The 8,282-nt window shown below is 43.5% G+C and overlaps 1 pseudogene; it reads right to left on the bottom strand.

Moving 5' to 3' along the window:
* Positions 1-5,846: 5,846 nt before the first annotated feature.
* On the bottom strand, positions 5,847-6,275 carry LOC111177894 (peptidyl-prolyl cis-trans isomerase A pseudogene; annotated as a pseudogene).
* Between the last annotated feature and the right edge of the window lie 2,007 nt (positions 6,276-8,282).

The raw sequence follows: 8,282 nt of genomic DNA, 5'->3' as shown, positions 1-8,282 counted from the left end.
AGTAGAGATGAAATAAGATTTACCAGGAATTTATAGTGTTGAAGCTGGGTGATGAATATATGGGGTTCATTAAACTATTCTCTCTGCTTTTGCATATGTTTTAAAATCCCTACAATACAAAGTTAAAAAATGATATTCAGTTCCTTGAAGTGGTAGGTTATGACTCTGTAAACTGAAATTACATTGACTTGATTATTGTTAATGATCTTGCATTGTTTAATAGATGAATCCATATCAAGCATCTTTAATCCTAATTTTACGTTGATCTCAAAAAGGATTCAATGTGGACTCTATTTTCTTAGTTCCTCTTGGACTTCTCTCTTTTCACAAAACCACTGGTTTTGGTGTCAGCCTTAAGCGTAGGTCAGCTCCTAAGGTCACTGCCTAAGGGAAGCCTGACATTTGATATACTTACCTAGGGTATTGCCTGGTACTTCAAGAAAATAAGGATCCCCCTCCACATCCCTTCACCCTAGAGTTCTCCTGACAATTGTGGCTATGGAGAAGGGGCATTCTGAGAGCGGAGAGGGGGAGGCAGTGCTCACAAGACTGTATCCACGTGAATCACGTTTTTATACCTATGTCACCCCATTTGAGTTTTATTCCTGTTCTTCAAAGTGCTGTCTTGATTCAGAATGCAAGACACTGTTACTTTTAATAAGGCTGGTCTTTACATCAAGGAGGATCATGTCATGTAAGGTTTATGGCATAACAGTAAGATTAAATATCTCACACAGTCCAAATTTCACATGGGTTTCATGAATGAATGAATTTTAAGGAGAGCATGCTTAGGATGAATTCACAGAACACAGTTCTTGACTAATACACAAGACTATACTCTAATACAGCCCAAAGCAGGAATATATTCCTGCTTACTCAGAACCATTGTGGTAAGGTCAAGTCCCAGTATATCGAGCCAGCCTGAGAGAAAACAGCAAATGAAATGGTGGGAAAAAATGCTTTGAATCTAACTTATAAGTCCTATCTTAAACATATTTGGATAGAAGGTACTTAGGACATTTTTGTAAAATGATAGATATCTCAGCAATAAGACAGCTGTGAGAATCCAGTTTATATGATTTGAGATTGCTCTGCTTAAATATACATTTGATATGCTTATGAAACATGGAGTTTTTGGAATAAGGCACGGAGTAAAAACAAATTGAGACTGGCTACTTAAGGCTATGTTTCAGAGGCTGTGACTTGAAGTGGCTGAGGTAAACAGCTCACTCAGCTGGGGATTATAATGGGAGTGCTGACAACCCTCACTAATTAGGATGCTCTCAGGCAGCTCTGTAATAGCTGTGGGGAGCAGCTATCAGTAAACAGTGTTACATTCGGGGGGTCATTGCATCGGGTGTCTCTCTGCACAGCAGAGACTTCACTTGCCTTGCTTCTAGCAGTCATCTTGTTTCCAGCTCTTTCTTTAACACCCCAAGGATCTCATGCCCTTCTCCAAGAGACACAAAGGATTCTGAGCTTACTAGCAGTCTCCTCCCCGGGCAGAGGGTGAAAGATGACACGTGCAAACACACAAACTAATTATAACCCTGTTTAGTTCCTGTGGGTGAATCTCTCTGTTCATCCCCTTTGCCCTTTCCCACATTTAATTCCTATTTGGTGCAGAGGGAAGGATTATTTCTGGAAACCATTCTTTCCCCTCCAGTTCTCCCCCCAGCTGCCAAACACAGGCAGTCATCCTGTGGTAATTAACAATCTCATCATGAGGAGTACATTTTATGGTACTCTTGGTCAGGTAAATTCTAAATTAGCTCAGTTAAATCGGGTCATAAGACACAATGCTGCCATGTCTATTAGCTCCTGGGCCTCTGCCAATACACCACACTATTTCGGGAGCTGGGCTTCTGGCAAAAGGAATCATTACCCAGAGATTATGGGCAGGAAGGGTGGTGTGGGGGGGCACCCAGTAATGGTGGCTTTCTCTCATTCTGGCTTCACTCTCAAGTTCTGGGGTGATAAATGAAGGGTTAGAGCGACTGACTGGGGGCAGGGTAGGGTATGGCGATGCTGAGGGAGTGCTGAGGGACCTATCAATGAGGTCACTGTCCCTGCCATCACCTGGGATTTCTGGGGAAAGGCTGCTGCCAGGTTCACTCTTGGTTTCCCAATGGCCCTGAAGAGGATGGAAGGGCTTCTCAGACACTGCAAAGAGTGGTTTGACCTCCCCAGGCCATGCTCTCAGAATGAGATTGAGTAGAGAAAGGCTGGGGGCTCCAGGCCCTTCTTGGGCAGAACATCTGGATGACTTTGAGCAAGTCACTTTCTCCCTTCTTGTTCTGTTTCTTCACCTACTGATTGAAGAGGTTGGGCAGTAGGACCCCTGAAGTCCTTCCTGTCTCAAACATCTTGTGACTCTGACATTCTCTGCAAACCAGTGGAGTTGACCTGGGATGTTTTCCTGACTCTCTAGAGACAGCTGTGGGCTCTGTGGGCCCAGGCTGGTGCCCTCCTTTGGGTGGTGTTTAAGGCATGGCTGCCTCTGGTTCTGAAGATACATCTTTCTAAGATTTTTCTGGTTACTTTTGATGTTCTGAGCCTGCAGGGAGCAAGGAATTCAGCACAAAATAACCCACTGTGTACTAAATGCCAAGAGAGGAACATTTAACTTCAAAAAGATATGCAAACAAGCATGTTTTTTTAAAGGACCTACAGTGTGCCACAGCAGTTTTCCTGGAGTATGTGTGTGTGTACTGTGGGGAGGGGTACAGGATAGATTACTGCCATGAACAAAATACTCTCTCTGCCCTTAAGCAGTTTGCAATATAATGGAGATCAAAGTGGGCTAGCTGCCAGTTTTGTGCTAGAAATTCTACCTTGAACTACCAGAAAACCTCCACAGGCATTGCTGCCTCCACCACCCCAAACTACATGTCTCTGCCACTCCTTTCTCCAGGAGCAAGGGACATCCCATCAGCCTGTCATCAGCACTGCATACTTCCCCCAAACAGTGTCATCTTTGTGTGCCTGATTGGTAGAGCCTAAACCTCAGGCCTGTGCCCTAGCTGCAAGGGAGGCTGGGCATTTGTGTTCTACTTTGGGGAGGTTGGATTCACAATGTGGGGATTTTCCCCAGACACAGGAAGTTGATTCAAAAGCTAATGGGCCCTGTGAAAGTGGCAGATGTCACTACTCCATCCCAGCCAACTTCCTGCTTCCAAGTATATGAAGGAGTGACATGTGGGCAAGAAAAGACCAGAGGAAAGTTTTATCGAGAAGCTCTGTAGCAGATGTGGTGAGTGTGCCACCCATATCCATTGGAACTTACCATATTAAGCTGCTCTGTTGCTTCCCGCTGCCAGCATCTGCATCTCTTCGCCCAGGGTGGGAGTGCTGGGGGAATTAACACAGTTAATTGAATTAACTGTCAATCAATCACTGAGCTCAGCTCCCTTGCCCCTTGGGTGGGATAACCCAGTGGCTCTTGTTTTACACAATGTCCCAGAGTTTCTCCCTGGGAATAAGCCCCAGTTGTCCACAGAGTAGGTGGCTTGCTATCTGACCCTTTATTGCTTCCTTCCCTGCCAGGTCTCACTTTGTCACTTGCCTACACAGGTGTTTCCTATGCCTCACAAGTATACACCCTGTGCCTCATTTGGGGTCTGCCTCAAGGGGATCCCATGCTAAGGTGACCTTTTTTGCCCTAGGTGTTCTAACATTCTGAGTTAATTCTTTACAGTGTTTAATGAGGAAAGTGAGGCTTGGTTACCAGCCTGACTTTCATAGACGACTTCCTCGCTCACTGACCGTGAAATCTGTCGTGGAGTAGGCTGCTCCAGGGCAGGGCTATACCTTCAGGTCTTCAGGCTTGGCCGCAAGAGCCCTCACAGCTTCTCCCTGCTGCCCCCGGCAATAGTTCAGCTGACAGAAAATCACTCGTAGGTCCGTCCTCTGTACAAATTGCTGCTAAAACACTTTAAAAGAGTTCATCTCACTTCTCTCAGAGCTCTTCTCTGTTCCTTTCCAGGCGGCAGAAGACAAAAGAGACAGGATAAAGCAGAACAATTTTGAGCCCTTACAATGCCAAAAAATATAGGCTCTCTGCCTCTTAAGACTAGATTCTCTTTCAACAGAGGGAGGTAATTTCCACTTTGCTCTACAAGAATAAATAAAGCAATCACCATTCTGTCAGTTTTCTAGCTTGGCATTCTTTCAGCTGATTTTATATCCAGCAGTGTGGCTGTCGACAGAGCCTTAGCTAGGCTGAGCTACCTGCAAACCTTTCCAACATACCTCCATAGGAACACTGGAAACTCTTTTCTGAGAGCCCCTGCATACGATAAAAATCAGAAAATGTGTACATAGCTTTTGAACATGGAATGGAACAGAGTTTCAGGACCCCTTCAAAGCATGCTTTTATAAAGTATCTTGCACACATGGAGAAAGAAATCCCTTTTCTAAAGCTGCTTTCCACGGGCCCTCTCTCTCCTGGCTCAAGCTGCTGACCGGCCCTTCCACCCCTCCGTGTGTGTATGGGCTTCCCATGCTCCTGCCCCTTTGCTTTTTCCAGATATAAAAGTCAAACACTCCTACTGCTGTTCCTTTTCTCTGAAAACACTTGATCCGTGAGTTTCACAAACACTCTGTTTTCAAGTTGTGGAAAATGGAGGCACAGAAGAGAGAAGTGATGTCTGTAGAGTTATTCATGGTGCGGAGGGAAGGAGAGCTGCCTTAGAAAATGCTCCCTTAGGAACCAGACAGAAAGGCTTTCATGCCACTTAGTGTTTGAAAAGAACCACTAGAAGGGGCCAGTGTGGAGGGCGCTTGAGGAAGAATTTGACAAATACTGCAGAGTATAAGGTTTTGTTTTTTCCTTTCTGCAAATTATTTTTCGGAAAATAAGGAGTTTTCTTATAGCTCTTTAGTCAATACCAAATTTCTGTTGAACGCCTACTATGTGCTAGACAATGCTCTAAACCAGGGGTCAGCAAACTTTTTCTGTAAAGGGCCAGATAGTAAATATTTTAGGCTTTGCAAGTTATACAGTCTCTGTCACAACTGTTCAATTCTGCTGTTACAGAGCAAAACCAGCCATAGACAATACACAAATTAATAGGCCTGACGGTGTTCCAATAAAACTGTTTATAAAACCTATGTTCACAGATTTGGCCCATAGGCCATATTTGCTGATCCCTGCCCTAGGCACTGGGGATACAGTAGTTCAGAAAACAGTATCCTTGATTTCAAAGAATCTACATTCTGATATAAATTCTACTTTAAAATCTAAATCTTCACCAACAGGCATTTGTGGTTTGGGCTAAGCATTCAGCTACAGTATCATACACGGATTCAAAACAGGCCTAGAGGGAAGTGAAGATGGCCTGCCCTAGGAATTTGTGCGAAGTGACCCAAAAGGTGGCTCTAAAAAGATGTCAAACATGCTTATGATGAGTTTTATTAAAATTACTTCATGTAACGTGAGATTGGCAAAGAAGAAGTATTTGTAAATTGGTAATTCTAGATTGATTCTGTGGATGTTATTTAAATATGTATATGTGAATGAAATTAAAATACTAGCTTTCTCTAAGTAGAAATTTGACTATTTAATTCACATTCTGGAAATCGTATATTCAAGTTGGCTAAAATACTTTTTGGGGACCCTCTATTTGCGGAAATGGGAGATGCCTTCTATTTCATCTCCTGAGCTACCATCCTCTTCTCATTCCTTTTTTTTCTGTTTAGTTTTTATTTCATAGGCATAAAGTTAATTTTGCAATCCAGCTAAGCTTGGAGAGGGATGAGGAAAATATCGAACCCAAAGAACTGCAGTGGGAGCACAAAGATTATAGGATATTTCGAGCAGATGGGGGTGAAGGGGTGCTCTCCTGAGCAGAAAGAATGGTCTGGTGGTTAAGATAAAACACAAGTCAAATTTATTAGATTTGTCCACAGTCAGCAGTGGTGATCTTGCTGGTCTTGCCATTCCTGGACCCAAAGCACTCCATGGCTTCCACAATATTCATTCCCTCTTTCACCTTGCCAAAAACCACAGGTTTGCCATCCAACCACTCAGTCTTGGCAGTGCAGATGAAAAACTGGAAACAGCTTGTGTTGGTTCCAGCATTTGCCATGGAAAAGATGCCAGGACCCATATGCTTCAGGATGAAACTCTTATCAAACTTCTCCCCATAGATGGACTTGCCACCAATGCCATTATGGTGTGTGAAGTCACAACCCTGGCACATAAATCCTGGAATTACAGTATTCTGTGAAAGCAGGAACCTTTATAAACACATCCTTTCTCCCCAGTGCTCAGAGCACGGAAATTTTCTGCTATCTTTGGAACTTTGTCTGCGAACAGCTTGAAGGAGACACAGTCCAAGGGCTCACCGTCGATGGCAATGTCGAAGAACACGGTGGGTTGACCATGCCTGGACGGTGGGAGAGGCTCCAGGAGGCAGCATCTGCAAGGCCCTCTTCTCATTCCTTGATCCAGCTTTCTCCCTGCTTCTACTCTTGCTCCCATACCCCCCCCCCACATTCCACTCTCTATAAACCTGTCAGAGTGGTTATTTTAACATAGAAATCAGATCATGTGCCTTTCCTGCTTAGGACCCTCAAATGGCTTCCCCCCACATTTCGAATACTATCCAAAGTCCTTCTCCTGGCCCACCAAGGCCATCAAACCCTGGCACTCACCTCCCTTTCCCGCCGGCTTCCCACCTTTCTCTCCTCCCTTACTCTGATCCTGCCTCACTCACCTCCTTGCTGGTCTTTGACTCAAGGCCTTATTTTGCCCTCTTTCTGCATGATGCTTCCTGAGGTCTCCATGTGACTGGCTCCCTCACTTCATGCAGGTCTCTACTTGATCGTCTCCTCAGGGCGATCCCCAACTGCCCTATCTAAAGAGACCCCTAGGCACTCTCTGTCTCCTTGATCTGCTTCTTTCTTTTCATAGCACTCATTATTCTCTGCCTTTGTTATGTGCATTATTTGCATATTTGCCAGTCTCCCCCACTGGAATGCAAGCTCCATGAGGGCTTTGTCCTTTTTTTTTTTTAAATGCTGAATTCTCAGTGCCCTAGAATAGTGCCTTGCATATAGTAGACAGTCAATAAATATTGAATAAATGAATAAATAAGTGAATGACTATATGCTATCTATTGAGTACCAGTTATGGACCAGGTATTATTCCTGCTTCTTCAATGTATATTGTTATGTAACTTCTTTTGCATATGTTAGTTCATGTGTGATATAGAATGAATAGATCCCACTTTAGTGCAAGTAGATTATAAATGTCATTTGGGGGTATAAAATCAATTAAAAGAAAAAGAACTTTTATTTGCCTTGTGAGTCTACGTAACTGAGGCATAGACTTTGTTTTATCTTTGGTTAAGTCCCCCTTTTCTCGGTATTCCAGGGCTGATCAACCTCTTTCTCTCTTCCCTGAGGGTAATAAGAAAATGTATGAGTTCTCCCCATGCTTTTTGCATTTTATGTGCAGACTTCTTTTTCAGTTCTCTCTGTAGAATTGGGATTCCCTTAATACATTTTTTTCAGGGATTTGCCATCGGTTTGGATGCCCAGGACAGGGCAATTAATTCCACAGTGACTAAGCCCAAAGCCCTAGTATGACCCCTCCTTTGACCTAGAGAACCCTTTGGATTGTCAACCTGTGTTTCTTAAGCTAATGTTTCCCTCAATGTTTGCTACTACTTTTTGCTTTAAGACTCAGACATGTGGCCTGAATTCACTGACTTATTTTATTTCAAAATTTCATTTGGTGTCTATATTGAAGTGTGCTGATCTGGAGCACCTGATCAAAAGCTGGGACCTTAGCTACGAGCTATGACAGTCACAGAGCTCAAAACTGGCAGATAATTTCTTCTTTATCTTGAAGAATTATTGGCTGGTGGCCGAGTCCCTTTACAGAGAAGGTTGTGTATGGTACGGTGACCTCTTCATTTGATGCTCCCTTTCCTCTGTCCCTGTGCTCACTTCATCCTTCATCCAGTTCATCCCGTTAACAGCTCTTCCCATCTCACCATCGACCTTTGCCTCCTCCACATGTTCACTTTTTTTTAAAAATTAATTTTTATTGGAGTATAGTTGCTTCACAATGTTGTGTTAGTTTCTACTGTGCAGCAAAATGAATCAGCTATACATATACATATATCTCCTCATCTTTGGATTTCCTTCCCATTTAGGTCACCACAGTGCATTGAGTAGAGTTCCCTGTGCTATACAGTATGTTCTCATTAGTTGTCTATTTTATACATAGTATCAATAGTGTATATGTGTCAATCCCAATCTCCCAGTTCCTC

The sequence above is a fragment of the Delphinapterus leucas genome, chromosome 2 (genome assembly GCF_059928025.1).
Source record: "Delphinapterus leucas isolate spDelLeu-1000000601 "Yukka" chromosome 2, BTC_Dleu_Yukka2, whole genome shotgun sequence".
NCBI classification, from domain to species: Eukaryota; Metazoa; Chordata; class Mammalia; order Artiodactyla; family Monodontidae; genus Delphinapterus; species Delphinapterus leucas.
Note: the sequence above shows the minus strand (reverse complement) of the source record. Positions and strands in the feature narration are given on the sequence as shown.